This window comes from Rutidosis leptorrhynchoides, chromosome 2, assembly GCF_046630445.1.
Source record: "Rutidosis leptorrhynchoides isolate AG116_Rl617_1_P2 chromosome 2, CSIRO_AGI_Rlap_v1, whole genome shotgun sequence".
Classification (NCBI taxonomy): domain Eukaryota; kingdom Viridiplantae; phylum Streptophyta; class Magnoliopsida; order Asterales; family Asteraceae; genus Rutidosis; species Rutidosis leptorrhynchoides.
In genome coordinates, this window is record NC_092334.1 from 378,282,100 (window position 1) to 378,294,218 (window position 12,119).

Below are 12,119 nucleotides of genomic sequence, written 5' to 3' on the forward strand. Positions count from 1 at the left end.
TATCCCCCACTTCACTCCAACAAATCGGAGACTGTTGTTGTAGGAAAATTCTGCTAACGGAAGGTAACTGTTGTTGTAGGAAAATTCTGCTAACGGAAGGTGTCGATCCCAACTGTTTCCGAAATCCATAACACATGCTCGTAGCATGTCTTCAAGCGTTTGTATCGTCCTTTCGCTCTGCCCATCAGTTTGTGGATGATATGCAGTACTCATGTCTAGACGAGTTCCTAATGCTTGCTGTAATGTCTGCCAGAATCTTGAAATAAATCTGCCATCCCTATCAGAGATAATAGAGATTGATATTCCATGTCTGGAGACGACTTCCTTTAAATACAGTCGTGCTAACTTCTCCATCTTGTCATCTTCTCTTATTGGCAGGAAGTGTGCTGATTTGGTGAGACGATCAACTATTACCCAAATAGTATCAAAACCGCTTTCAGTCCTTGGCAATTTAGTGATGAAATCCATGGTAATGTTTTTCCATTTCCATTCCGGAATTTCAGGTTGTTGAAGTAGACCTGATTGTTTCTGATGCTCCGCTTTGACCTTAGAACACGTCAAACATTCTCCTACGTATTTAGCAACATCGGCTTTCATACCCGGCCACTAAAAATGTTTCTTGAGATCCTTATACATCTTTCCCGTTCCAGGATATATTAAGTATCTGGTTTTATGAGCTTCTCTAAGTATCATTTCTCTCATATCTCCAAATTTTGGTACCCAAATCCTTTCAGCCCTATACCGGGTTCCGTCTTCCCGAATATTAAGATGTTTCTCCGATCCTTTGGGTATTTCATCCTTTAAATTTCCCTCTTTTAAAACTCCTTGTTGCGCCTCCTTTAATTGAGTAGTAAGGTTAGTGCGGATCATTATATTCATAGCTTTTACTCGAATGGGTTCTCTGTCCTTTCTGCTCAAGGCGTCGGTGATAGTGCTCCAAATAAACATATATTTAGGCACAATATCCTTCCAATATGTAAAGCTTTTAGTTGTAATTGTTCTATTTTTATGTAATATTCGTTTAAATAAATAAGTGCGAACACAAAAGAAGAAAACGACGATTTGAAGACGCAAATGACCAAAAAGCCAAAAAGTACAAAGTACAATCCAAGTGGTTCGAAATATTGATGAGAAACGTCTTAAAATTACAAGAGTACGAGCCGCGGAACGCAAAATACAAAATATCTCAGCGTACGAAAGGACGTTCGAAAATCCGGAACCGGGACCTGAGCCAACTATCAACGCGCGATGCAACGGAGCTAAAATTACAAGTCAACTATGCACATGAATATAATATAATATATAAATAATTCTATAAATTATATATATATTATATTATATTATATAATAAAACGTCGGCAAAACTAGAAAACAAAGTGATGTATGCTGGCCAGCCTGTCCATGTGATCGCATGGAAATAACAAAGGGAATCCATGCGATCGCATGGATCCCAAAATCAGCTCACATCTATAAAAGGCCAGCGAATTGACGAGTAATATATACCTTTTTCTTCTTCTTCCTCTGTAATCATAATTATATTTTTAATTATAATTTTAATTTTAAATTAAGTTTAATAATAATTGGGTTATTGTAAGGAATGTTTTACGGGTTTTAAGTCGGAACTCTGTCCGTGTAACGCTACGCGATAAATAATCACTGTAAGCTATGTTCTTCCTTTTTAAATTAATGTCTCGTAACTAAGTTATTATTATGCTTATTTGAGCCGAAGTAATCATGATGTTAGACAAAATATTAAGACGGGGTTATTAGATTTTGTACCATAATTAAGGTTTGGACAAAAGACCGACACTTGTGGACATTGGACTATGACTATTAATAGATAGGGGGTATTGTCTAATTGAGCGACAACTCATTGGAACCTGTCGAACCTATCTTCAAACTAGTTAATCTAATAATTATTAAAATGATTATGTATGTCCTATTTAGTGTCGTTTATACGACATCTTTTAAGATCATTTAATTTATTATTTGGGTTGGGTAATTGATTATTCATTCTGATCAAGTGGGTAAATTAATATTCATATCTCATTAAAAAAGGGTGGATTACATACAAGGATAATTGGTGTAATTGTTAACAAAGTAATAAAACCTTGATTACACGCAGTCGATAACCTGGTGTAATTATTAAACAAAGTATTAAAACCTTGTTACAGTTCGAATCCCTAATTAGTTGGAATATTTGACTTCGGGAATAAGGTTAATTTGACGAGCATTTTATAATTATGACCGATGGACTATTATGGACAAAAACCAAATAGGTATCAAATAATCCAGGACAAAGGACAATTAACCCGGGTAATAAATTAAAATCAACACGTCAAACATCATAATTACGGAAGTTTAAATAAGCATAATATTTTTATTTCATATTTCATTTGTACCTTTATTTACTGTCATTTTAATTACTGCAATTTACTTTATCGCAATTTAAATTCTGTCATTTATATTATCGTCATTTATCTTTACGCTTTATTTAAAATCGACAAACCGGTCATTAAACGGTAAAAAAAAAACCCCCCTTTTATAATAATAATAATATTACAAATATAGGTTTAAAAATATAGCGTTAAACTCAGCTAGCTCCCTGTGGAACGAACCGGACTTACTAAAAACTACACTACTCTACGATTAGGTACACTGCCTATAGTGTTGTAGCAAGGTTTAGGTATATCCACTCTATAAATAAATAAATAACTTGTGTAATTTGTAACGTATTTCGTAATAAAAATATAACTATTTCGTACACCTCTGCTTTAACATCAAGTTTTTGGCGCCACTGCCGGGGACCCGAAAGCGAAACGCTATATATTAAAAAAAAAAAGAAAAACGTAAAAGAAAAAAATAAAAATAAAATAGAAACTGAACCTGTCGATCTGAACCTGCATGTGAACTGAACCTGACCCTCATGCGATCGCATGAGGATTCATTTACAAAGTCATGCGACCGCATGACCCTGTCTGACAGGTCTGAAACATAGCTGGTACGGATTAGGGTTTTTTTAATTATTATTATTAATTATAGTTAGGGTTTAATTTAATAATAATTAGTTTAAGTTTTAATTAAATTTGTATTTTTAAGTTTTAATTAGTTTTATAAATATATAAATTAATACTTTTATAAAATAATAATATAAAAATAATATTTTTATAAAAATAAGTAATTTTATTATTTTTTATATCTTTTTATAAATTGTATATTTTAATCGTTTAATTCGTAATTTATATATTTATCGTTCGTAACTAATTTTAAACTTAGTATTTTGCCATAGTAGCTCTAGATTTTTAGACTTTGCCGTAAAATCCCTTAAGTGCTTTTTCTTTAGACTAAGATTTAGGTGCTTTAGAATTTTGCGACGCCGTTTTAAAATTTTAGTGCCTATTAAGTTATTGCCGTTTTGGATATAGAATTCCTTTTAAGTTTTAATACCTTTAGACACAACTTTTAATATTTAGTTTTTAGACTTTTAAGTTTCGACGTTTTTCTTTCTTATTTTTGTTTTTCGACTTTTTATTTTTCGACGTTTTTCGACACACTCTTTTTCTTTCTTATTTCTCGACGCTCTAGTTTTTAGGACATAGAATTTTCTATTTCTTCTCTAAAATTTCAAAACGAAAAATTATTTTAAGCGGTTAAATTGATAGACATCCAAAATTTTCTGGTTCGTAGTAATAGTTGGATTTGTTAGTGGCGAGTTGTGGGCTTCCGATTTAAAGGGTCCTGGCTACCTGCTGCATCTATTGGCTATTCGAAACGTGGGCGAAATCAGAAAAGTCTATTAATTTGATAACTTATATAATTTTTATCTTTTATAACTAATAGAATATTCTGTGAATGCACCGAGCAAAACGTTCACCACCTTTCATACGTTCACAACCTGTGACTCGATCAAGACATCTAGCCAACATTGTCGCCGTTGATTTTTCTTTAGAATCGTCATCTAGTCGACCAAGTACTCCAACTCAAATTTCCGATAATCCATATTTTGAACCCGACTTCAAAATTGAAAACCCGGAGGATATTCAAGGACAATTCAGAGATCCTGAACCACTAATCATTCCTTCTGAACCATAAATCATTCAACCAGAGATTTTCGAAGAAGAAACCATTAAATCAGAATCCTGGAGTGATTCAGATTCAACAAATTCAATTATGAAAGTAACAGAACCTCTAAGTATGGAAGACTGAATGAGAGCCACACGCACTGGCCAAGGTCACGCCATTATTAAGCCAGACATTAATGCGCCAGATTATGAAATCAAAGGACAAATCCTACACATGGTAACTAATCAATGCCAATATAGTGGTACGCCAAAAGAAGATCCAAACGAACATCTTCGAACTTTTAATAGGATTTGTACACTATTCAAAATCAGAGAAGTTGAGGATGAACAGATCTATCTCATGTTATTTCCCTGGACTTTAAAGGGAGAAGCCAAAGATTGGTTAGAATCATTACCTGAAGGGGCGATTGATACAAGGGATGTCTTAGTTGAAAATTTTCTTAAACAATTCTTTTCGGCATCTAAAGCCATGAGACTTCAAGGAGAAATTGTTATGTTCATGCAAAAGCCAAATGAAACATTATATGAGGCATGGATAAGATTCGGAAAATTGTTGAGAGGATGTCCTCAACATGGTTTAGATACTTATCAAATAGTACAAATATTCTACCAAGGATGCGACATTGCTACACGAAAAAACATCAACATAACAGCTGGCGGTTCCATTATGAAGAAAACCGCAACTGAGGCTTACAAAATCATTGATAACACAGCCTCCCACTCACATGAGTGGCATCAGGAAAAAGATATTTTTCGTTCATCTAAAGCGGCTAGAGCAGATTCTAGCCATGACTTTGATTCCGTTTTCGCAAAAATAGATGCTTTTGAAAGATGAATGGAAAAGATGACGAAAGATATTCACGCAATACGAATCAGTTGTGAGCAATGCGGTGGACCACACTTAAAGAAAGATTGTCACATCGAACAAATGATGGAACAACGAGAGAATGTTTCCTACATGAACCAAAGGCCGGGAAATAATTATCAACCGCCAAGGCCAAACTTTAATCAAAATCAAAACATTCTTTACAATCCAAATGGACCCAACAATAACTCGTACAACCAACAAGGTCCAAATAACCAACCAACTCAAAACAACACTTTCAATCAACAAAGTCCTGGCTTGTATAAACTACCACAACAAACCGAAGAGAAAAAGCCAAATCTGGAAGAAATGATGGCAAAGCTAATGGAATCTCAAACACAATTTATAACATCTCAAACCCAAACAAATGAGTGGTTTGATCAGTCACTAAGAACTCAACAAGCTTCCATTCTGAATCTAGAAAAACACGTAGGTACTCTTGCTAGCATGATGAGTGAGAGGGAACAAGGAAAGCTACCGAGTAATACTGAAGTAAATCCTCGGAATGAGAATGTTAATATGGTTTCAACGAATTCTGAAAAAACAGCATCAGAAGATGGGAAGGTTTTTGATGTGAGTAACAATGAAGAAGTTACAAAACCACCACCACCTGAGTATGTAAATCCAGTGGTGGCACCATACAGACCACCCATCCCGTTTCCAAGAAAAGGAGTTGAGTATGAGCAAGCAATAGGTAATAAAGTTTGTGATACCTCTGGAAAGAAGAAGAAGAATAAGAAAGTACAAGAAACAAAAACCGTAAAAGTAAATCCGGTGAAGACAGTTCCACCGAAACCTCCACCCAGGGTGGGTGATCCGGGTGAATTTATTGTTTCTTGTCTACTTAGTGATTGTGTCATGTATGATGCACTAGCAGATTTAGGTGCGAGTATAAGTGTTATGCCTCTTTCATTATATAAGAGATTAGGAGTAGGTGAGTTAAGTCCAACAAAGATGAGTGTCCGACTCTTTGATCAAACCATTAGGCACCCAGTTGGAGTTGCTGACAACCTACCCGTTCAAGTGGGTAATTTAACCTTTCTAGTCAAATTCATTGTCATTGACATAGAAGAGGACCCAAACATTCCTCTAATTTTAGGTCGACCATTCTTAGCATCCACCAGGGCGTTATGTGATGTAAGAAAAGGTAGAATGACACTTAGTGATGGTGACAAATCGGTCACCTTTGTGATTCGAAAGTCTAAATCTCCACCAACCAAAACTGTTGAACCAACAAAAACGATTGGTAAGAACCATGTTGTTTTACCAACTCCAACGGTAGTGCTTAACAATAATAAAACGCCTAAGTGTGGGGAAGATGAAGTAACACCTAATGATGACCTGATAACAAAGAACCCTGTTGTTGATACGAAATTAAATGACCCCGTTATTAATAGTTCAATGAAGAAACTTATTAAACAGATTCGCGATGCTAGAACCATGGGGAACTTTAAGTTATGTAACCGGTTAGTATCCAATCTATCGCCTAAAGAAAAGGTGAAACTAGTTGAATTTGTGGAAGTTACACAAGAATCCGACCAATGGCTTAAAGCAAAAGTCACAGATATGCAAGTTGATTATGGTCCAAAAGAAATTGACGATGAAGTTAATCACAATTTCGACACCACAGCTACCTAAGTGTGGGGAGATTCAAATGTTCTAAAAAGAAAACGCTGTCTAGAGTTAGTTGTTCTGTTCTCATGTAGTTCCGAGAATGGAATCCGATTGGTCTTTTCCACTAGCAGACACTAAAGAACTAGTTTTCTCCCCCCATTCTGAATTTTTATTTTGTAGGTTTTGTATGAAATTTATATGTTTTTTTTAAAAAATTTAATTTTTGTGTGATTTTAAAAAACAAAAATTACTTTATTTCATTAAGTTTAAAAAAATGATTTCTAAAATTCATCGTAAGTTGAAGACTAGGTCATGGAACCGAAATTGCTTTACCCGAGGGCGGGGCGAAAAATTTTGTTATCGTTATTTTTAATTTTATTGATCTAAAGTATACCAAAAAAAAATCTTTTAAAAACCAAAAATCTTTACTTTTAAAACAATCGCTTTAAAAACGACAAATTTTAAATTGTGTCGAGGGACGGACTAGGTAAACATACCGAAACTACCTAAAGTAAAAGGAAACAAAATTTTAAAAAATTATTCATTTAAATTGTTTTAATAAATAAAGGTTTTATAAAATATATATATATATATATATATATATGTTTCTAGTTTATCTTATATACAAAACAGGGTAAAACAATACACTTTCAAAGACTGACATTAAGTTCAGCAAAAGCTACTAATTTTGACGACAAGACGCAAAATGTCAAATGTGATATAAAATAATATGTTGCAAACTCGGTATTTTTAATCACTTTTCTACACTAATCACCCTCATGAATTTATAATTATAGTCTGATTTCATGCGAATGAGGGCATTGCATGATCTCAAGTGTGGGGAAGGGTTATAAATTCTCTCAGGTTTACACTTAGTTTAATTGCCAAATTTTGTGAAAATTTGAAAAAATTTTAATAAAATGAATTCAAAATCATGTTTATACATATTTATGAATGATAAAACTAGGTATTAATACCGAAATTATTGTTACCTCGGAGAGATCATAAATGGAGAAACAACCCAAAACGTTAGAATTCATTTAAAATGGAATAGAGGAGAATAAAAAGGCAAAGAAAAAAATAAATAAAAGCTAAGTGTGGGAAGAATTTACCAATTTCTTTAAAACACGTATCACATATTTGGTACAGATTATTGCAGGTACTTTTGCTTTGGACTAAACTAATCAGTTTTACCCGATTTATTGTAATACCTTTGAAAGAATAGATGGATCGACACGATGAATCAATTCCATCATTAAAAGGAAGTAAAGTCTTCCGAAAAAGACACGCGCTTCTTGATTTAGGTCAGGAAGTTGTCGTCCAGACCAGCTGTAGGTTGACGAAAAATCTAGAAAAGTTATCTCTAAAATCAGCAGAAAATCCACGGACCTCAGCATCAAACAGGGTCGTCAAGTAGTCAGACTTATCCTAACCATGAGAGGATCTGTCTCGTAAAATGGGGAGGGCACCGTGCAAATTAGCTTGATAAGACTAATGAATCAGACTCCTAGAAAGGATAATCTCCTTAAAGATTAAAAATCAGCTTTTAAGCTTGATATTACTCAATCCTTGAGATTGACCTTAAAGATTGAGAATTACAAACTCATGGAATTCGATGATATCTAAATTCGAGCTTGAACGAGAAAATATTTTGATCAAAATTAAAACCGATTTGTTTTCTGAAAACCCATTTTCAATGCGTTCATTACCATTAAACGTAAAATACTAGGAATTCACCTGAAATTCATTAGGTCACTTGAACCAATTCGGGTGTCAACCGTAAGAACGGTGGTTGCATAGCATGGTCAAAGACAGGACCTTGTGCCAGAACGAAAAAACTATAGGGTGATCTTTACTATTGCTCCTACAAGGGATAGTAATTACATCCGACACGATATAGACCATAATCAAAAGCATGTCACGGGACATTGCCTTAACAGTTGCTTGTTCATCGCTTTCCTTTACAACCGGACGGTAGTTTACCGAAAGGTAATATACGGAGCAAGTATACTGGACGTGTTGCTTTCCTAATACAAGGTTAGCAAGTGGGTGACGCAAAACCGCAAGTTTTGAGCTAAAATTTTAAAATCTAAAACCCACAAAACCCACAAAAATATTTTGCAAACACCGGTGAAGGGTTATTCCGGAAAACTTGTCTAGGGTAAAATCTAGCTTGAAATTTTCAAAAGATCAAATGTTTTCATAAAGATCCAATTTCCTTAAAGGATCTAAATTTTTATAGTCATGTGGGACTGTAAACCACATCGTTACTATCATTGTTTATACCGCTGTATCAAAATCACTGATGTATAAAGTGTGAGAATAAAAAAATGATTCGAGTAAAGTGTGATTTTATTTTAAGTTCTGTATTGCTTGAGGACAAGCAACGCTCAAGTGTGGGGATATTTGATAGTGCTCCAAATGAACATATATTTAGGCACAATATCCTTCCAATATGTAAAGCTTTTAGTTGTAATAGTTCTATTTTTATGTAATATTCGTTTAAATAAATAAGTGCGAAGACAAAAGAAGAAAACGTCGATTTGAAGACGCAAATGACCAAAAAGCCAAAAAGTACAAAGTACAATCTAAGTGGTTCGAAATATTGATGAGAAACGTCTAAAAATTACAAGAGTACGAGCCGAGGAACGCAAAATACAAAATATTTCAGCGTACAAAAGGACGTTCGAAAATTCGGAACCGGGACCTGAGCCAACTATCAACGCGTGACGCAACAGAGCTAAAATTATAAGTCAACTATGCACATGAATATAATATAATATATAAATAATTCTTAAAATTATATATTTTATATTATATAATAAAACGTCGGCAAAACTAGAAAACAAAGTGATGTATGCTGGCCAGCCTGTCCATGCGATCGCATGGAAATAACAAACGGAATCCATGCGATCGCATGGATCCCAAAATCAGCTCACATCTATAAAAGGCCAGCGAATTGACTAGTTATATATACCTTTTTCTTCTTCTTCCACTGTAATCATAATTATATTTTTAATTATAATTTTAATTTTAAATTAAGTTTAATAATAATTGGGTTATTGTAAGGAATGTTTTACGGGTTTTAAGTCGGAACTCTGTCCGTGTAACGCTACGCGATAAATAATCACTGTAAGCTATGTTCTTCCCTTTTAAATTAATGTCTCGTAACTAAGTTATTATTATGCTTATTTGAGCCGAAGTAATCATGATGTTAGACTAAATATTAAGACGGGGTTATTAGATTTTGTACCATAATTAAGGTTTGGACAAAAGACTGACACTTGTGGACATTAGGCTATGACTATTAATAGATAGAGGGTATTGTCTAATTGAGCGACAACTCATTGGAACCTGTTGAACCTATCTTCAAACTAGTTAATCTAATAATTATTAAAATGATTATGTATGTCCTATTTATGACGTTTATACGACATCTTTTACGATCATTTAATTTATTATTTGGGTTGGGTAATTGATTATTCATTCTGATCAAGTGGGTAAATTAATATTCATATCTCATTAAAACAGGGGTGGATTACATACAAGGATAATTGGTGTAATTGTTAACAAATTAATAAAACCTTGGATTACACGCAGTCGATAACCTGGTGTAATTATTAAACAAAGTATTAAAACCTTGTTACAGTTCGAATCCCTAATTAGTTGGAATATTTGACTTCGGGAATAAGGTTAATTTGACGAGCATTTTATAATTATGACCGATGGACTATTATGGACAAAAACCAAATAGGTATCAAATAATCCAGGACAAAGGACAATTAACCCGGGTAATAAATTAAAATCAACACGTCAAACATCATAATTACGGAAGTTTAAATAAGCATAATATTTTTATTTCATATTTCATCGTACCTTTATTTACTGTCATTTTAATTACTGCAATTTACTTTATCGCAATTTAAATTCTGTCATTTATATTATCATCATTTATCTTTACGCTTTATTTAAAATCGACAAACCGTCATTAAACGGTAAAAAACCCCCTTTCTATAATAATAATAATATTACAAATATAGTTTTAAAAATATAGCGTTAAACTCAGCTAGCTCCCTGTGGAACGAACCGGACTTACTAAAAACTACACTACTCTACAATTAGGTACACTGCCTATAGTGTTGTAGCAAGGTTTAGGTATATCTACTCTATAAATAAATAAATAACTTGTGTAATTTGTAACGTATTTCGTAATAAAAATATAACTATTTCGTACACCTCTGCTTTAACATCAGTCGGCTACCACATTTGCCTTCCCCGGGTGGTAACGAATCTCAAAGTCGTAATCATTCAACAATTCAATCCACCTGCGCTGCCTCATGTTCAGTTGTTTCTGATTAAATATGTGTTGAAGACTTTTGTGGTCGGTATATATAATACTTTTGACCCCATATAAGTAGTGCCTCCAAGTCTTTAATGCAAAAACAACCGCGCCCAATTCCAAATCATGCGTCGTATAATTCTGCTCGTGAATCTTCAATTGTCTATACGCATAAGCAATTACTTTCATTCGTTGCATTAATACACAACCGAGACCTTGCTTTGAGGCGTCACAATATATCACAAAATCATCATTCACTTTAGGTAATGACAATATAGGTGCCGTAGTTAACTTTTTCTTCAACAATTGAAACACTTTCTCTTGTTCATCTTTCCATTCAAATTTCTTCCCTTTATGCGTTAATGCAGTCAAGGGTTTTGCTATTTTAGAAAAATCTTGGATGAATCTTCTGTAGTAACCAGCTAGTCCTAAAAATTGGCGTATATGTTTCGGAGTTTCTCACTTTTCAACGGTTTCAATCTTTGTTGGATCCACCTGAATACCTTCTTTGTTCACTATATGACCGAGGAATTGAACTTCTTCCAACCAAAATGCACACTTTAAAAACTTAGCGTACAGTTTTTCTTTCCTTAACAAATGTAGCACTTTTCTCAAATGTTCTTCGTGCTCTTGGTCATTCTTTCAGTAAATAAGTATGTCATCGATGAAAACAATAACAAACTTGTCAAGGTATGGTGCACACACTCGGTTCATGAGGTCCATGAACACAGCTGGTGCGTTAGTCAACCCAAACGGCATAACCATAAACTCGTAATGATCGTAACGCGTCCTAAAAGCAGTCTTTGGAATATCATCCTCCTTCACCCGCATTTGATGATACCCAAAACGTAAATCAATCTTCGAATAAACCAACGAGCCTTGTAGTTGATCAAATAAGTCGTCGATTCTCGGTAGTGGGTAGCGGTTCTTGATAGTAAGTTTGTTCAACTCTCGGTAGTCGATACACAACCTAAATGTACCATCCTTCTTCTTAACAAACAAAATAGGAGCTCCCCACGGTGATGTGCTTGGTCGAATGAAACCACGCTCTGAAATTTCTTGTAATTGGTTCTGAAGTTCCTTCATTTCTCTGGGTACGAGTCTGTATGGGGCACGAGCTATTGGTGCAGCTCCCGGTACAAGGTCTATTTGAAATTCAACGGATCGGTGTGGAGATAGTCCCGGTAATTCTTTCGGAAATACATCGGGAAATTCTTTT

The 12,119-nt window shown here is 34.2% G+C and overlaps 1 non-coding gene across 1 annotated transcript; it reads right to left on the reverse strand.

The window, feature by feature from the left end:
* Positions 1 to 4,554: 4,554 nt before the first annotated feature.
* On the reverse strand, positions 4,555 to 4,661 carry LOC139894752 (small nucleolar RNA R71). The gene has a single exon (XR_011775237.1). It is a non-coding gene; the product is annotated as a small nucleolar RNA R71 (small nucleolar RNA).
* Positions 4,662 to 12,119: the final 7,458 nt, after the last annotated feature.